The 18,078-nt window shown below is 45.1% G+C and overlaps 1 pseudogene; it reads left to right on the top strand.

The window, feature by feature from the left end:
- The first annotated feature begins 17,044 nt into the window (after nucleotides 1-17,044).
- On the top strand, nucleotides 17,045-17,162 carry LOC126250440 (5S ribosomal RNA; annotated as a pseudogene).
- Nucleotides 17,163-18,078: the final 916 nt, after the last annotated feature.

The raw sequence follows: 18,078 nt of genomic DNA, 5'->3' as shown, positions 1-18,078 counted from the left end.
ACAAAAGAAAAAAAACAATGTACCATGAATAAATTATCCAAATGGGACGGAAATCGGTAGATGTGATGTAGTTGTACAGACAAACAATAATTTCAGAAAACTTGCATGATTTATTAAAGTGAAAGAGCTCCATAAATTGAGCAAGTCAACAATGCATTGCTCCACGTCTGGCCCTTATGCAAGCAGTTTTTCGATTTGGCATTGCTTGAAAGAGTTGTTGAATGTTCCCTTGAGAGATATTGTGCCAGATTCTGTCCTAATCAATTGCATAAAAAAGGAGTTAAATTCGAGTTATCGGAGGCGCGCCAGAAAGCTTTCTTGCGACTGAAAAAGTGACTTGTGTTGGCCCTTTGCTTAGCAAGGTTCAATCAGGGCAAGAACTTAATGCTAGCGACTGATGAGTGAGATTGTAGCACTGGTGCAGAGCTTTCCCACAAATACGCCGATGGCACAAAACAGCTACTTGCAATTTTTGTCTAAGACATTATATGTCCTGCAATGAAATTACTAGCAAATAGAAAAAGAGGCGTTGGCTGTCACATACGGCTTCATCTATATCTCTCGCACTGAGTCTCACCTCTCACTGAACACAAGTCCCCTATTTCTATTCTGTATCCACTTAAAATTTCACGACAAGGTGGCGCAGTGGCTGCAAGATTGGGCGTTATTCCTTAGTAATTACAATTCCGAGATCCATTATCGGCTCACCACGAAAGACTCAAACGCGGACGCATATTTTCACTTGCCATACAACCCGGATGCAAAGTATGAGAGGGACGAAGCACTACATTTTGCGTTAGATGCTGATGAGCGACACACCCTCGACAAATTCCCAATTATGGCACGCGAATACCAACAAATACAGGCCTTTGTCCTCTACTCCACAAAGTGTTATCTGTCGCACAGCGGGCCTGACCAGAACGCCTACCTAAGGGCGCAGACTCACCATGGGGCACATATTTTTCGCTATGACACTGGCTTAGTATTATGTATGTGGGGTGATAATTCTGGACATGCTCCACCCCTGCATACTGAAGTTCCCCCACACTGCATGTTGAGCATGTGCAGAATGAAAGCAATAACGCAGCAATCAAGTGTACTCGCCTAGTTCAGAACTACTAGGCCTCTGTCCACAGTCAGCCAGCCCTGGCCCAGTGATTCAACCCTGGCCACGTCCTGACCATCCCTGACAAAGTGTACATATTGATCTTGCCAGACCATTCTGAGCACTGTTGTTGCTAATTTCTTACACCCCTCTAAATTTTCATATGTGGCACAGATAGCTACCACAATCATGTCAGCTACCATCTATGCCCTCTCCATCATATTTACGATAGGAAGAGCACCTTCCACTGTGATTTCCGAGAACCCACTTTTCAGGATTTTTGTAAATGCAACGGTATTAGAAACTGACCAGGGCCCCTCACCATCCAGAATCCAATTCGAAAGCCGAGTATATGGCTAGGACCTTCAAAATACAAATGCGCCAGATAATGATGGCAGTCGACTCCGGGGAATCACTCACCAGCTTCCTCGCAACCTACTGCTTCGTTGCTGTAAACGGACGTAGTCTGGCAAAAATTTTACATGAGTGCAGACTCTGCACTCTCTTCGACCTACAGTGCTCGACTCAGCCGTCATGCTGCCCATACACTCAGCCTTATCAACACCTGGGCTCCCACGTGTGGGCTCGTACTTTCGGTCGGAACACCGTGTTGATCCAAGGTGTCGTCGTTGGTTATAGGAGGTGGCAAATGTTTGAGCTTGCAGCCTTCCAGGAGCACGTAGTGAGACATCACGATCAGCTCCGGTTGCAACGAGACATAGCACACCCCAGTTCCCCCACTCTGCCAACTGGGCACGGTTCATGCAACCAGGCTGGGAAAAGCCTGCCTTACAGGCTACCTGCCACGCTACAACCTCTGTCCCCGTGTTAGGCACCAGCAAGGATCGACAATAACCAGTGAGGGCAACCCCCTAAGATACTTCCAGCTCCTACCAACGCCTGAGACCCTCTCGCTAAGTAATTGCCAAAGGTTGACCATTCTCGGAATGAGGTGCCCATGAAGGCTGAGCTGTTTTGCCCACCTGGACTACAGCCGTCACCCACTCCCCTGCAGGTACGATTAAGCAGTGCCCCAGAAACAGAGGATCTGCCAGCAATACCACTAACAGCGCGAATATCAAACCCTACCGATCGCGACGAGGAAATACCGCGGTAGTCTTTTGCGAGTATTCTAGCATCTTTCTCTCCTCTCCCTCAACGAAGTCGCCACATGCAGAGCCATTTCCGGCTCTGTGTGCCGACAAAAGGGGGAAGGGTTTAGTATTCGACAGTGATTCGGATTCCCTATCCAGTCCGAGGAGGTCAGAAATTGGGGCTTCATACCACGGCCGCCACCGTCGCTGCAGGGATGTCACGGCGGCCCCTTCCACTGACGCGACAGTTCCCGCAAATACAGCGGACGCATATTAGTCCGGTAGCTCTCGCTATTCTCTCTAGCCTTCGATACAACCATTCATAGCAGAGTGATTGATCTTTTCTGTGTTTACGTTTTTCGATTCGCGTCGCTTCGTCGACTGATTGCGTACGCTACTCTTTAGTCTTCATTTCTGGCTGGCTGTGCACATTGTGAACTCTGTTGTCATCGACCACAGGAATCGCCTGTTCGTTCGACCGGTCTCCGAGTCACCGCCATTGCAAATGATGATAAACTGTGTTTTAAGTGTGCTGAGTAGGATAGAAAACATAAAGTATTATTTATTTAGATAACCAGACTGAAATGTGCTCCCATCATCGCACAAAATAGGTGAATATATCCTGGGCACTGTTAGGGAACTAGCTTTTCGACTTATCTGCCACCTTCAAAGACATTTAAATCAAAATAACTTGAAATATTGGCCGTTCTTTTACTTGTTAGTATTACTACTCATGTCATGGTAGCGTAATGCGTCGTGTCAAGTAAAGTAACATGATGCCATGTTTTGTATCCCGCCTGGAAGGCGGCGCGTGGGTAGGAGCGGGAAACGGTAATACACGTCGGTACTGCAAGAAAGTAAAAATGGTTTACTGGTGCATAAATATATACAGGGCATACATAACTTTGTAATGATGAGCTAGCCTTAAACCCGTCGTAAGTAGAGCAAAATATATGAAGTGAAGCTGAAGTGAAGTGTCCCGGCCGTCTGCTCTTGATCAAATGGGCAGAATCTGGAGCGGAGCTCGTAGATCTGGACAGCACCGACTAGATGGCGCTGTCGTCGGTGTCTGTCGTAGTGCCAACCCAATAACTTTAATACGCCGTGGCATCGTTGCTATCGATACCACACCATGTCGCATAACATGACACATAACATCATGTCATTCAACATGGCATTTGTTACGTCGTGCAATATGACACAATGTGTCATTAAAGTTTAGGATGCATGTGTCCCCACTCTGAGATAATTCCTCTTATACGAGGTGTGGCTAGAAAAAAAACCGGACTAGTACTGGTGAAACAATAAAACGAATGCAATAAGTCTGAAAGTCGCGTGGCCTGTCACGTGACTCTCGCTCCGCCTACTGCTCGAGTTTCATCTGCCTCCTGCACTCAGTCTGCCCGTGGCGTCTGTTTTAAGTAGTTGACGTTTTGTCTGTGCGTCGGAATATGTTGAGTGTACAGAAAGAACAGCGTGTTAACATCAAATTTTGTTTCAAACTAGGAAAATCTGCATGTGAAACGTTTGTAATGTTACAACAAGTGTACGGCGATGATTGTTTATCGCGAACACAAGTGTTTGAGTGGTTTAAACGATTTAAAGATGGCCGCGAAGACACCAGTGATGACACTCGCACTGGCAGACCATTGTCAGCAAAAACTGATGCAAACATTGAAAAAATCGGTAAACTTGTTCCTTGTCAACTCCTGTTAACTCAGACACTGCTCTGATTGTTAAACGGCGATCTTGTCGAACAAGTTTACCGATTTTTTCAATGTTTGCATCAGTTTTTGCTGACAATGGTCTGCCAGTGCGAGTGTCATCGCTGGTGTCTTCGCGGCCATCTTTAAATCGTTTAAACCACTCAAACACTTGTGTTCGCGATAAACAATCATCGCCGTACACTTGTTGTAACATTACAAACGTTTCACTTGCAGATTTTCCTAGTTTGAAACAAAATTTGATGTTAACACGCTGTTCTTTCTGTACACTCAACATTTTCCGACGCACAGACAAAACGTCAACTACTTAAAACAGACGCCACGGGCAGACTGAGTGCAGGAGGCAGATGAAACTCGAACAGTAGGCGGAGCGAGAGTCACGTGACAGGCCACGCGACTTTCAGCCTTATTGCATTCGTTTTATTGTTTCACCAGTACTAGTCCGGTTTTTTTCTAGCCACACCTCGTAGATGTCCCCTACTTTCGGATACATTCTATTGTAGATTCATCCTATTCTCTAGAAGCATAGACATTTTTGTCTGTATATTCTTACACCCGTCACCATACATGTAACAGATGGAGAATTTGGGGGAGAAATGGTCCCCTCGGAAAAAAACTTCAACCTGCCGACATGCAAAAATAAAAGAATTGTTTTAGAGTCCCCACAGGAACAAATCCACCCCTATAAATTTTATTCCATCCCCTCAGGAAAACATTTTTAGCTATTGCATATATGCTCTTCAGCCATATTATATTATACAGTATATTGTTTACTATGGCTGGCGAATCTCCTGGATTTTGGGCACAGGATCAAGGACTTTAGCCTATAAATTGCAAGATAGAGGTCTGCTAACACCTTGCAGCTAAGAGAGTTCACTGCGCTGGGAAGTAGGGTTAACTCGCAAAAAAAAAGGCGAATACGTCAAGATATTTTGATTTAAATGTCTTTGAAACTACCACATAAGCCAAATAACTAGTTCTCATCTGTTACCTCCCTAACTCTGTCCAGGATATATTCCCCATTTTTGTGCTCTGATAGAAGAATTTTTCGTTCTGTTTCCCAACATTTACTCCAGAATTTTGTTGACTCGGGCGATGACCGATCCGGTATAGGTTTTCTTACTGTCTTTCGAACCATATTGCTTATACCTTCAGAACGGATAAAGCTTTCATAAAACACCAGGAAAACCATTAGTTAAATGTATTTGTCTACCTTCATACAAAATCTGGATCGACTTCTACAAGACTGAGACATAGAAGGGGCGCGCGTAAGAAAACTTACAAAAAAACTTGTTTTTGTCGTGTAAAAACAAAATTGAGCTAGATTTTTGAAAGTGAGCTTTAAATTTTATCGTAATGATGCATTTTTTATTTATATAATTCACTTTAAACCGTTTCTGCGCATTCAGTTCACGTAAGAACGAGTTTCAAGTGCTGCGTTTAGCTCGACTTTAAACCATCGTATCACGCCAACAGATAAAGATTACTGGGTAAAGAAAAAATCGTTTTGACTTTATCCATATATCTACCTTCGTGCAGTGTTTTAACCCATTCGCACAAGTTTAATGGATGTAAGTGGCGCGCTTGAAAAATCTTCCAGGAAAACGTGTATTTTGCACGTAAACTCCAAACGAAGCAAGATTTTTCAAAGGGTTAAAACTTATCTTAAACGCCCGTTACACCGGTGGACCAAAATTGAACCATGAGTCTCGCTCCAGTCCGGAGTTATTTAAGAGTGTTTTTGCACGTCAAATCCGAACGGTGCACATACAAATGGTGACCTTAGATGAGCGTTAAATTCATCCCAATTAAAATATTTTGCAAAAGGAATTAGGCGATTCGTACAATTTGCCTAGGCGCCAGTTCCGGTTCATCGTTCAAATCTTGCTTCATATACTGTAACACAGCTACAGTAAGACAGATTTTCGAATGGCTATCAAAAGGCCGCTGGTCCGGGCTAAACCAAACATTTTTTTACTTCATGTTTTTAGCTCAAATAGGAACCGAACACCAAGACCACTCCCATCCCCACCCCAAACCGGGATTGTGCGCTCGGTATTTTCACGATTACTGGACCTCTTTATTCTTCCTATTTCTTTACAGTAGGTTAATGTTGCGATTGGATGATGTATAAGTATTAATATGTAGGCAAAGAACCACAAATGTGGATGAGTAAAACTAGGAAATAACACAAAGTTGAGTCATGCAGCTATCATTGTAGGAAAGTTTAAAGTCTGGGATTCAGTGACATTTTCGTCCTTAGTACTCCGTTTTTCTACACCGCGTGTGTTCCGAGCGCTGCGTGCACACTCACCGTTAACTTGAACACTTTGTCCCCGCCGTCGAGTGTCTTGCTGTGAACAGTAGCACCGTCGGCAGACCGCTTCTCGAGCACCCAGCCGTTCGAATTTAGCACGATGAAGCCTTTTATTAAAGCTTCAAAAGCTTCAGTACAGTATTCCATTACTGCAGACGCAGAAAAGAAGACGCCTTAAAAGCAAGAAGCGAGACGCCTTTACTGTTCGAGTGCAGGTTTACCACGCGAATGCCTGTTAAATAGAACGCGCAGCAGTTTTAGTGCTCAGTCCATCTGCATTGTGAATCACATTGCCTTGAATGTCCCTCCCTCTTGCGAAGACTAGCCTTGACTCATAGCTGGAGACGTTGTAGCTTGTCTTGAGCGAGAAGCCACCTGTGAGGCACTGTTTCATCATCAAAGCGACTGTGGTCGTGTGCTGTATTATTATGCGAGGTTAACTTAAAAGGTTTGTATGAAACTTTTCTTTAGGTTAATAGATTCTTCCTAGCAGACAGAACTACGTTTGTCGTCCTTAATGGTGCGACACCAAAGGTAGTTAGTTTCCAGCATCTCGAGGTGGTATAATGGTGCCGAGAATACAGAATATCGCAAATTCCGGAACTCTGTAAGTAATATAATGGGAAAACAGCGATTTTGCAAAAAACTTAACATTCACTGTGAAAATATGTGCATCTCGTGTTATATAATGACAAAAGTGACCTAAATAAGCACAGCGGAAACAGGCAAACACGTCGATGAGTTCGAGTGTACAGCAACCACGTCTTGTCACAAATTCACCGTGCTCTAGAAGAAAATGTTCGTTGGTGTGTAAAAGGAGCAACGGAGGGAATAGTACGTTTTAAATACAAAGTAACACAATAGTTGAGTGAATGCTGAACAAATACAGAAAATATGGCTGTATACAAAGGAACGTTATGTTCATTTAGGCCAAAAACTCATGAAGAAGTACTCATCACAGTGTTAGCAGATGAACTGATCTACTTGAAACACAACAGTGTTGATTTTTGGAGCGTCGGCTTGGATTCATTAAAAGAATGACTTACGAGGAGAACACAACAAGCGCCATAACCTGTTTTCCTAGAAACTTTGCTAAGTGGAGGAGGAGTCAAAATAAGCGAACACATGCCTCGGCCTGTCTGTAGATACTCGGCCGTTTATGAGAAAACGACGGTCAAAGTTTTCGACGTAATTTAGATGTCTTTTAGCCGCGTCAAGTTCAACAGCAGTGGTGGCACACAAGCTAGTGTCGTGGCTTCAAGCTTTTCCACCCTTATTCGAAAGCCGATTTTTTTTTCATTTATCTACCCATGTCTGCAGAATATTACTACACGAGTGATTTTTCCTACGTATATTGAAATAATATTGCCCTTATTCGTCCACAAATTATTTGTCCGTTGAACTAATTACACAAAATAAATGGATGAGAAAATTATTTGAAATTGTTTTCGGTGAAATTCCTTTAGTGTGTCTTGCCAGGAATATTGGTGATGTTGCGTACTTACACTTTTGGAAAAGTGATCTATTATGCATGGTTTGAAGCAAAATTGTTGCCAACACGCGAAATCTTTATCAATGTTAACGACGTTTCTTTCTCGAATGAGACTAGAAACCAGGAACTGTGGCTGTGGCAAACCTTCTTCAGGCGATGCTATGTTCCAAATGTTTCTACGATCGGTGTCATTCAAGGGAATGCATGAAATGTTGCTGAAGAATAAGCGTAACAATAAAATATAAGAATGAATGTAAGAATTAATATAAAAATTAATATAAGAATGAATATAATAACTGATATGAGAATCAATTATAAGACTATGAGAATTTAAAAAGATTTTAAACCCTGAAAAAACAATTCAAACATATATTATATAATAAATATGTGACGCGTATTGTAAAACCCAGTTGAATTTTAGATTTAATATAACGCCCTTACGTTCCCCAACCGGATAAGAAACATTCTTGTAGCAATCTTCTGCGGACATGGGTAGATCAATGAAAAAAAAAAAAAATCATGTTTGGATGGTTCAAATGGCTCTGAGCACTATGGGACTTAACATATATGGTCATCAGTCCCGTAGAACTGAGAACTACTTAAACCTAACTAACCTAAGGACAGCACACAACACCCAGTCATCACGAGGCAGGGAAAATCCCTGACCCCGCCGGGAATCGAACCCGGGAACCCGGGCGTGGGAAGCGAGAACGCTATCATGTTTGGAACACGCGGCTCAAAAGTGAGAAGCCACGACACTAGTTGCTATGACATCGTTCCGGTTTAACTTGTAACGCACTAAACGGCATATAAACTGTGTCGAAAAATTTGACAGTCGTTTCTGAAATACGGTCGAGTATCTACGGATCAGCCGAGACAAGTGTTCGCTTATTTTGACCCCTTTTCCACTGAGTGAAGTTTCTAGGAAATCAGGTTGAGGCGCTTGCCATGTTCTCTACGTAAGGAATTCTTTTAACGAATCCAGATCGTCACTCAAAAAATCAGCATTATCTTTTTTTTAAGTAAATGAGTTCATCTATACTGTAGCGCCAAAAAAACGGTTTAGGCATGCGTGTTCAAATACGGAGATATGCAAACAGACAGAATACGGCGCTGCGGTCGCAACGCCTACATAAGACAAGTATCTGGCACAGTTGTTAGATGAGTTACCGCTGCTACAATGGCAGGTTATTAAGATTTAAGTGAGTTTGAACGTGGTGTTATAGCCGGCGCACGAGCGATGGGACACAGCATCTCCGAGGTAGCGATGAAGTGGGGATTTCCCCGTGCTAACATTTCACCAGTATACTGTGAATATCAGGAATCCGGTAAAACATGAAATCTACGACATCGTTGCGGCCGGAGAAAGATCCTGCAAGAACGGGACCAGCAACGACTTAAGAGAATCGTTCAACGTGACAGAAGTACAAACCTTCCGCAAATTGCTGCAAATTTCAATGCTGGGCGATCAACAAGTGTCAGCCTGCGAACCATTCAACGAAACATCATCGATATGGGCTTACGGAGCCGAAGGCCCACTCGTGTACCCTTGACGATTACGCGATACAAAGGTTTACGCCTCGCCTGTGCCCGTGAACACCGACATTGGACTGTTGATGATTGTAAACATGTTGCCTGGTCGGACGAGTCTCGTTTCATATTGTATCGAGCGGATGGACGTGTGTATGGAGACAACCTCATGAATCCATGGACCCTGCATGTCAGCAGGGAAATGTTCAAGCTGGTGGAGGCTCTGTAATGGTGTGGGTCATGGGCAGTTGGAGTGATATGGGACCCCTGATACGTCTAGATACGACTCTGGCAGGTGACACGTAAGCAAGCATCCTGCCTGACCACCTGCATCCATTCTTATCCACTGTGCATTCCGAAGGACTTGGGCAATTCCAGCAGGACTATGCGACACCCCACACATCTTGAATTGCTACAGAGTGGCTCCAGGAACACTCTTCTGAGTCTAAACACTTCCGCTGGCCATCAAACTCCCCAGACATGAACATCATTGAGCATATCCAGGATGCCTTGCAACGTGTTGTTGCACCCCTTTGTACCCTTCGTATTTATGGACAGCCCTGCAGGATTCATGGTGTCAGTTCCCTCCAGCACTACTTCAGAGATTAGTCGAGTCCATGCCATGTCGTGTTGCGGCACATCTGCATCCTCGCGGGGGCCCTACACGATATTAGCAAGTGTACCAGTTTCTTTGGCTTTTCAGTGTGTTAATACTGTAATGAGATCGGTCTTACTGAGTTTTTACCTGAATTAGCAAAACAGCCCTTGATGAAGGTAATAAATCCGGTAGTGAACTGGAACAATCGTTTATGTGTACAGAGCAAGCTTCTAAGAATCAAAACGGCGTTTTACGTAAATCTGAGAACACTATGCCAGAGAGAAATAAATTCGATGTCCTGGCCATGTATGAAGATCAAGAAATGGCCACTAACAATGATACCCTGAGAAACAAAGCCGTAATTAAAGGACAAAATAGGAATGCTGTAAATGAAGTTAACTGAATTTAGCCTGAGTTATCTAAACCAAATGTTTCTAGTAACGTAGAAAATGTACAAACGAAAGGCACAGCAGTGCTCATTACAGAGAAAACAGAGAAGGAAGGAACAGTGATAACTGTCGGGCCAGTCATGGAAGTGAAATGAACGAAATCATAAGAAAAAATCTCTACCTTCATTAAGACTGGGACCGTGTCGGCGTCAGAAATAGCCAACCTTAATTCGTATGACTTTATTGCGTTGATAGCACATTCAGATATAGAGAAACGAGGAGCAAATGGCTGATAAAGTTCTACAAGACTGTATAGAAAGTCTAACTCACACTAATGTAATAATCATAAACACTCTACTACGTTATGACTTACCGTCAAAGTCGTGTGTCAACAATGAATCTGAGCACACTTATTTGTTTTTTTTTTCAGGAATTTTAAGAATACTGAAATTGCGTATTTAAGTTCCTTGAGACTCAGAATTCATGCGAATCATGGACTACACCATAACTAAATAGCAGAACAGCTACTGGCGGCGAAAATAATGTCTGTTTTACGACGCCTAGAAATTACAGGCACTCCTAAAACAACTCCTAAGTAGTTGCTGATTACAAACTGATTAACAAAGAAAAGTGCGACGAAAACATTTACGAAAGCCAATCCACTGCTTACTGAAACCAGCATTGCAAACTACAAGAAGCAGCTAATGACAACACTGTCAAGAGGTTACTTTCCTACTGAGATAATCTGTGCAGAACCTACACCAAACGCAGGTCCACCCAAGCACGAATCCAGCAATAAAGTAAGGACAGTGAAAAAGACCCACCAACTAATCACTACGTGATTCGTCCAAAATCACCATCGTAATCAATAGAAGTAAGCAACTTAAGGACAAAAGATCCATAACAAAATTAACAGCAGCACTAGCATCAGCAAAAACACAGAGAAAGTGCCTGAGGCCAAGAAGATAAGTAGCGAAATCATCATCAATAACAACTGCAGCAGACCCTCAGAGAATTCACTGAGATCAATGTCTCTGAGCTCTATGGGACTTAACATCTGAGGTCATCAGTCCCCTAGAACATAGAACTACTTAAACCTAACTAACCTAAGGACATCACACACATCCATGCCCGAGGCAGGATTCGAACCTGCGACCGTAGCGGTCGCGCAGTTCCAGACTGAAGCGCCTAGAAACGCTCGACCACCAGAGGCCGGCTCTCTGAGATCAAAAGATGCACAATAGTGAGTGAGGATTTTTTGTGATTTTGTGTCATGAAACGTACATCGAAAAGACAGAGAGAGGGAGTGTTCACTGTAATCGCTAAAAATATTATATCTATCCAGATCAAATTTGTGTCTGCGAAGTTATCTGAATGCAGGTAACCAGCCTAGGTAAACTCAGCCATCGAATTTTTTACCGGCCACCCGATAACGCTGTGACACTTGTAGAATTATTCAAAGAGGGTCAGCTTTCAGCAGCGCGGAAGTAACCTGCTCATTCAGTGTTAGTTGGAGTCGACTTTAACCTACCTAGTAGAGACTGGGGTGTTTATCGAGTCGTTGCTGTTAGCTGGGAGAGGGAATCTTGTAAAGTATTTCTGAACACGCTCTGCAAAAACTGGGAGAGAGGGAATCTTGTGAAGTATTTCTGAACACGCTTTCCGAAAAGTGTCTTGAGCAGCTAGTTCGACAACCCACAAGCAATGGAAATATTTTAGACCTTCTAGCCACAAACAGGCCTGACCATATCGACATTGTCAGTATAAAGACAGGAATTATCATAATGTCGTTATGGCGACCATGGTTAGTAAAGTTAATAAATCCATCAAGAAGTCTAGAAGAGTTTTAATGCTGAAAAGAGCAGACATGCAGTTATTAGCATCCTTAAACAAAGAATGGTCATCATTTAGTCCCAGTATGATGGACGTAGAGGAATTATGGACAAAATTTAAAGTGATTGTATACCGCACTCCGGAGAAGTATGTGTCGAGTAAGTGGATTAAGGGCAGAAAAGACCCACCGTGGTTTAATAATAAAATTCGGAAAATCCTGAGGAAAAACAGATTTTTGCACTCTCGGTTCAAAAAAGAATGCAGAGGAGTTGACAGACAAATGTTAGTAAAAATCCGTGCGGCTATAGTAAAGTCGATACGCGAAGTATACAACTTCCACAGTCTTACGTTTGCGAAGGCCTTGAGAAGAACCAGAGAAAATTCTGATCCTATGTAAAATCGTTAAGCAGGTCGAAGGCTTCTATTCAGTCACTCGTCGAACAGTCTGGTGTTGTAAAAGAAGATAGCAAAAGGAAAGCTGAAATTTTAAATTTCCTGTTTAAAAAAATCAGTCACGCAGGACTATCGTACAGATATACTATAGTTCAACCGTTAGACAGACTCCCGTACGGAGCATGTAGAAATAGACATCCTTGGCACTGAGAAGCAGCTGGAAGAGCTGAGAACAAATAACTCGCCTGGTCTGATGTAATCCCAGTTCGATTTTACAAGGACTTCTCTACGCCATTTTCCCCTTACTTAGACTGCATTTATCGCGAATCTCTCACCTAACGCAAAGTCCAAGCGACTGGAAGAGAGCGCAGCTGACTCCCGAATATAAGAAAGGTAAAACAACGGATCCGCAAAATTACAGACCAGTATGCTTAACATCGGTTTGCTGCAGGATTCTTGATCATGTTGTAAGTTCGTATACAATAAATTTCCGTGAGGCTAAAAGCTCCTGGGCCGGCCGTTGCGACCGAGCGGTTCTAGGCGCTTCAGTCAGGAACCGCGATGCTGCTACGGTCGCAGGTTCGAATCCTGCCTCGGGCATGGATGTGTGTGATGTCCTTAGGTTAGTTAGGTTTAAATAGTTCTAAGTCTAGGGTTCTGATGACCTCAGATGTCAAGTCCCATAGTGCTTAGAGCCATTTGAACCATTTTAAAAGCTCCTGTCCAGGAATCAGCATAGATTTAGAAGGCATCGCTCATGCGAAACTCAGCCTGTTCTTTTCTAGCCCGACGTCCTCTGAAGCATGGGCTGGTCCCGGCGGAGGTTCGAGTCCTCCCTCAGGCATGGGTGTGTGTGTTTGTCCTTAGGATAATTTAGGTTAAGTAGTGTGTAAGCTTAGGGACTGATGACCTTAGCAGTTAAGTCCCATAAGATTTCACACACATTTGAACATTTCTGAAGCATGGACGAAGGGCAACAGACAGATTCCACATTCCCAGATTTCCGGAAAGCGTTTGACATGGTGCTCCACTGCAGACTGTTAACGGAGGTACAAGCATACGGATTAGGTTCCCAGACATGTGAGTGGCTCGGAGACTTCTTGAGTAATAGAACCCAGACGAGTGTTTATCAAAGGTGACATGATTGCTTTTGTTCTCTCTGCAGGGTGTTCGGAAATTATCGTTACAAGCTTCTGGGATCTGTAGAGGGGATTGAGTACACGATATTTTGAATAGAAACCATGTCCGGAAACGTAACGTTTCCGTTCTATGAAGGTTTCAGTTCAGATATATAACGTGGCCGGCCGCGGTGGTCTTGCGGTTCTAGGCGCGCAGTCCGGAACCGTGCGACTGCTACGGTCGCAGGTTCGAATCCTGCCTCGGGCATGGATGTGTGTGATGTCCTTAAGTTAGTTAGGTTTAAGTAGTTCTAAGTTCTAGGGGACTCATGACCACAGCAGTTGAGTCCCATAGTGCTCAGAACCATTTGAACCATTTTTAGATATACACTCCTGGAAATTGAAATAAGAACACTGTGAATTCATTGTCCCAGGAAGGGGAAACTTTATTGACACATTCCTGGGGTCAGATACATCACATGATCACACTGACAGAACCACAGGCACATAGACACAGGCAACAGAGCATGCACAATGTCGGCACTAGTACAGTGTATATCCACCTTTCGCACCAATGCAGGCTGCTATTCTCCCATGGAGACGATCGTAGAGATGCTGGATGTAGTCCTGTGGAACAGCTTGCCATGCCATTTCCACCTGGCGCCTCAGTTGGACCAGCGTTCGTGCTGGACGTGCAGACCGCGTGAGACGACGCTTCATCCAGTCCCAAACATGCTCAATGGGGGACAGATCCGGAGATCTTGCTGGCCAGGGTAGTTGACTTACACCTTCTAGAGCACGTTGGGTGGCACGGGATACATGCGGACGTGCATTGTCCTGTTGGAACAGCAAGTTCCCTTGCCGGTCTAGGAATGGTAGAACGATGGGTTCGATGACGGTTTGGATGTACCGTGCACTATTCAGTGTCCCCTCGACGATCACCAGTGGTGTACGGCCAGTGTAGGAGATCGCTCCCCACACCATGATGCCGGGTGTTGGCCCTGTGTGCCTCGGTCGTATGCAGTCCTGATTGTGGCGCTCACCTGCACGGCGCCAAACACGCATACGACCATCATTGGCACCAAGGCAGAAGCGACTCTCATCGCTGAAGACGACACGTCTCCATTCGTCCCTCCATTCACGCCTGTCGCGACACCACTGGAGGCAGGCTGCACGATGTTGGGGCGTGAGCGGAATACGGCCTAACGGTGTGCGGGACCGTAGCCCAGCTTCATGGAGACGGTTGCGAATGGTCCTCGCCGATACCCCAGGAGCAACAGTGTCCCTAATTTGCTGGGAAGTGGCGGTGCGGTCCCCTACGGCACTGCGTAGGATCCTACGGTCTTGGCGTGCATCCGTGCGTCGCTGCGGTCCGGTCCCAGGTCGACGGGCACGTGCACCTTCCGCCGACCACTGGCGACAACATCGATGTACTGTGGAGACCTCACGCCCCACGTGTTGAGCAATTCGGCGGTACGTCCACCCGGCCTCCCGCATGCCCACTATACGCCCTCGCTCAAAGTCCGTCAACTGCACATACGGTTCACGTCCACGCTGTCGCGGCATGCTACCAGTGTTAAAGACTGCGATGGAGCTCCGTATGCCACGGCAAACTGGCTGACACTGACGGCGGCGGTGCACAAATGCTGCGCAGCTAGCGCCATTCGACGGCCAACACCGCGGTTCCTGGTGTGTCCGCTGTGCCGTGCGTGTGATCATTGCTTGTACAGCCCTCTCGCAGTGTCCGGAGCAAGTATGGTGGGTCTGACACACCGGTGTCAATGTGTTCTTTTTTCCATTTCCAGGAGTGTATAACGGGCCCACGTCTGCCGAGGGAAAGAGAGAAGTCTCAGAGTTGCTTGTCCTGATATGCGATAGCGTAGGTAAGATGACTTCTACTCTTTCAGACGGTCACCTGATGTCACTTGACGTCGTATGCAAAGTTTAATTTACGAGACTTCTGTAGAAACACAGCAAGATCTGCTGCTAAGAGTTCTGGCCGCTGCAATCAAAATTTAAGAGACACCATGGAGAGTGTACACCAGAACATGCTCAGTAGCTACAGTGTCTGTAACAATGTTGATGGTCGACACATCGAGCCGTTGTTATAACGCATCAGTATGTTCAGTACGCTATTTTTTTTTTTTTTTGAAGTGTGTAAACACGTAATGTTTAAGTGTTAATACGCACAAATGTGCGTAAGTGATAAATGGGTGTTTCATTATGTTTTAGTTCGAATTGTTACCTAGTACACTCATGTTCAGAAAAAAACGGAACACCTTGAACGACTAAAGACGGGACCTTGATATTCAAAGGATATGTACACTAGTATGTTCTACAGAAATGATTAGCATTTCAGTCAGCTCGGTTCAGCGTGTGTCCTGTTGCCTAGTAGGCACAAGGTCCGCCATGGGTTCCGATAACTTGTTCCATGCGTGATGTCATCGACGCATATAAGGCGCGAATGGAGTCCTGTGGTGTAGCCATCCATGCTGCATCATCTGGTTTCAAAGTTCGTCTGTGGTGGTCGGCATTGGGCCACAGCGCTGCACCCGTCGTTTCACCATATCCCACACATTTTCGATTGGCGACATCTCTGGTGATCTGGCGGGCCAGGGAAAAATGCTGACATGCTGTCACACCAAGAAGACACCTGTTCATGCAGCATTGTCTTGCTGAAAAGTGGCGTCTGGGGTGTTGTACAGAAAGGGTATGGCTATGGATCGCAGAGTGTCATTCACGTGGGTTACACTGGCCACAGTGACCCGAATACACTAACTGTGATTTGTAGTTGTAGAATACACTAACTGTGATTTGTAGTTGTACCCCAACCCAGTTGGCGCTGTATGTCTTGTGCGAATGCAGTCACTGTGATGCCGCTCCCTCTGTCTGCGGCAAACCAAAATGTGGCCATCATTTTCAAACAAATGGAACCAGCATTCATTCGAAAACACTATCTGATTCCATTCCTGTCCACAGTGATGTCGTTCCATACACCATCGCCCTCCAGTATGTTTCTGCACATTCATCAAAGGTAAGCGGAGAAGTGTACGACGCGTACGTAACCCATGCCGTAATAAACGGCGACGGACTGTCACCCCTGAATAGTGTACGATGCGTTACACTGTTACACTGTTGCGCCAGAGCCGAGGAGGACGCAGATCTGTCCTAGAATGGCATTTAGATGAGGTCGATCTCCTTGACGGGTGGTCGGGATGGTGCGACCTGACCCATTTCGTCGTGTTCCACGGCCTTCCGTGAACCATTCGGTACACACCCGTTGCACTGCCCAAACACTTCGTCCCACACGAGCAGCAATTTCCCCGATGGATGCATCACATTGTCTCATGCCAATAAGGCACAACCTTTCAAACTCACTGATTTGCCGGTACGGTCTGCGACGCATCCTGCACGTCTGCTCAAATCATACTGATCCATTACCTTCGGTTTGGCCAACGGCCTCGCCGCAGTGGTAACACCGGTTCCCGTCAGATCACCGACGTTAAGCGCTGTCGGGCTGGGCTAGCACTTGAATGGATGACCGTCCGGTCTGCCGAGCGCTGTTGGCAAGCGGGGTGCACTCAGCCCTTGTGAGGCAAACTGAAAAGCTACTTGATTGAGAAGTAGCGGCTCCGGTCTCGGAAACTGACATACGGCCGGGAGAGCGGTGCGCTTACCACATACCCCTTCTTATCCGCATCCAGTGACGCCTGTGGTCTGAGGATGACACGGCGGCCAGTCGGTGCCTTTGAGCCTTCATGGCCTGTGAGGGAGGAGTTTAGTTTATTACCTTCGGTTTACAGCGACAACGGGAGCCGCAGGCGCATTTTATAGGTAGGTGGTGTTGCGCCGCGATATCAGTGTTGACCCTGAACTCGCGGGCCGATAGGGCTGAAATGCTAATCATTTCTGCAGAACATACCAATGTACATGTCCTGTGAATACGAACGTCTTGTCTCTAGTCGTTCAAGGCGTACTGTTTTTTCTGAACACGAGTGTAATTGTACTGCGTCACGCCTAATTAAATTCCTCAACCAGAAGTGAGTTAAACATCTGAATCGAAACCGTTTCAGAAGGGAAACGGTACGTTTATGGACATGGGTTCCTATTCAAAATATTATGTACTCACTCCCCCCTTACAAGATCTAGAAGTTTGTAACGGGAATTCCCGAACACCATTTACACATAAACGAGCTGATGGATAGGATGAGCATCAATCTACGACTGTTTGGACGCTGTAGTGTACGGAAAAGTGTCATAATTGTGTGCGCGTAGTAGGATATACGATGACTTGGGAATGGTCCAATCCGAAACCTGTTCTGTCGAAACCTATCCTGAAATTTTTCTCTTAGGAAGAACACACCGACAGAAACGCGCTGTCATAATTTTATCTGATGGAGCGCACTGTATTTTTGAAAAAAAAAATTTTAAGTTCTTCAGATTTGCCGCACGAAGCACCGCTTATAACAGCGATTTGTATAGCTG

The sequence above is a fragment of the Schistocerca nitens genome, chromosome 3 (genome assembly GCF_023898315.1).
Source record: "Schistocerca nitens isolate TAMUIC-IGC-003100 chromosome 3, iqSchNite1.1, whole genome shotgun sequence".
Lineage (NCBI taxonomy): Eukaryota > Metazoa > Arthropoda > Insecta > Orthoptera > Acrididae > Schistocerca > Schistocerca nitens.
The sequence above is the reverse complement of the archived record's forward strand: the minus strand, read 5'-3'. Positions and strand labels throughout refer to the sequence as shown.